Source organism: Misgurnus anguillicaudatus, chromosome 24 (genome assembly GCF_027580225.2).
Source record: "Misgurnus anguillicaudatus chromosome 24, ASM2758022v2, whole genome shotgun sequence".
Classification (NCBI taxonomy): Eukaryota; Metazoa; Chordata; class Actinopteri; order Cypriniformes; family Cobitidae; genus Misgurnus; species Misgurnus anguillicaudatus.
In genome coordinates, this window is record NC_073360.2 from 3,704,343 (window position 1) to 3,706,303 (window position 1,961).

General features: G+C 39.7%; 1 long non-coding RNA gene across 1 annotated transcript; it reads right to left on the minus strand.

Moving 5' to 3' along the window:
* Window positions 1–440: 440 nt before the first annotated feature.
* On the minus strand, window positions 441–937 carry LOC141361442 (uncharacterized). The gene is made up of 2 exons (XR_012367509.1): window positions 797–937; window positions 441–543 (listed from the first exon to the last, which is right to left on the minus strand). It is a non-coding gene; the product is annotated as an uncharacterized lncRNA (long non-coding RNA).
* Window positions 938–1,961: the final 1,024 nt, after the last annotated feature.

The window sequence follows — 1,961 nt, forward strand, 5'->3', positions numbered from 1 at the left end:
TCAAGTGCAAGATTTCAAGTGCAAGTGTTTAAAGTTCAAGTTTTCAAGTTCATGTGTTTAAAGTTCAAGTTTATGTCCCTGTTTGGGCGCCCCTCTGTAACGGTGGCCCTTTTGTTCAAAGTGTATATATACAAAAAAACAAAGAAACAAAAAATGTCAGCTATAGGGGAGAATCGAACCCGGGTCGCCGTGTCGCAGGTCCGAGATGCTACCGCGACGCCACAAAGTCACGTGACTAAAAGTTTTCTCCACACTCCCCAAATAGCCGCTAGTGAAATTCACTTTCAAAAAAAAAACTTTATTTAAATGTTCGGGCGCCAGACAAGACTTATCTTGTCAATTCATGAGAGCTAAAAATAGCCCCGGATAGCAACAAACCATCCGTTACACAAAAATACAACAACACAACAACGAAGAAAAACACAATCGTACTCCAGTGATGCAGTTTGGTGCTGGTGATTTATTTCAGGTAAGTCAAATGAAAAATATGAAGTTTAAATGTCAATGTTGAAAAAAATACAGGCGGGGTATGGACTGCGTCATCTTGATGGTTCATTTTCCATAAGATTTCACAGAGTGCACATAAAATAAAAAGAGAAAACATTTGTAAATAATCGACATATAAAGCAGGTGACAAAACATCTAATAAACGATCATTTTCAACATGAAACATACAAAAGTGGCAATTAAATCTTCAATCGTGAGTGATGTTTGAATGTTATGAGTGTGCGTGTGTGTAACAATGTAGGAATGAGGGTGGATACAACGAAGTAGCGTACGGGTAACAGGTACTAACCAAAGTTTACGGAAGTGGAGGTCCTCGGAGTGAGGTGTAGCAGCTCTCTGTCCTCATAACAGACGGGAAACAATCCAGTTGTCCGTAGCGTATTTCAAGTATCGACTGGGATAAATGCTCACACGATCCAAAGCCAAAGCTCCGTGTTGCACTCGTCAATAAACTCAACAGCCAGCATTGGAACAACATCCGTCCTCTCACGGCAGGCCCACACTCTCACTCAGTTAAACAAAAACAATGACGCAGTACTTCTGGATGCAATGCGGTCTCTTTTATTTACTTTTCTCCTTCCGGTTCTTCCAGGTTAGCTCCACCTATTACTCCTCCCTCTCATGTGATCGATTCGTGGACGCAAACATGAATAATAATAAGAATGTAAAAATATGGTGGCGGAAAGTTTCTGCACTGCCACAAGTGTGCACTGTATTGTAGTAGTGTTAAGTAGTGTCTTAAAGTGCACTTAAAGTGTAGGTGGTCATGCACCATGATAACATCTTCCCAGAGCATGCCTTAATCCCCCTTGGAATCTCTCTGTAGTCTAAGCAGAAAGCGGGTGAACACAGAGGAAACAGGCAGGAAGATAAACAGTCCCACACAGGCCTAGCGGGAACAGGTGAGGCAAAAAAAGTACCACCCAGCCCTCTGTAATTCTAAACAGTTAGCGGGTGAACACAGAGTGTGAGCAAGTGGGTGTGGAATAGAACCTAGTGGGATCTCTCCGCCACGCCTGTATCTGACCTTTTGCCCATCCCTAACAGCCTAGAACTATGATGTGTGTGCCAAATTTCATGATATTCTAAGCATGCAAAGAGCCTTAACTCATTCACCGCCATTGACGAGTTATCTCGTCATTTATGAGTTCATATTTAACTAATAAATATGCCTTTTTGGACGAATTTCAAAGTGAAAGTGTAATACCGCTTTTATCAAAATCGAATTGATCAAAAACGGAAGTTAAAAAGAGTTAATGATTTTTATTAACTGCCTTTATGTTTGATAGTCATTCTGAGTCTGATCTTTAACATAAATTCCTTAACAAAAACGCAATTTTTTAAGCTTTTTGCTCAAAATGTTGTATTTTTGAAGAGAAATATCCATATTTCAGTGGTTAAATTAAGTAGAAAAAGTAAATATATAATGAAACCTTTTTCCCCATTTTGTTTGT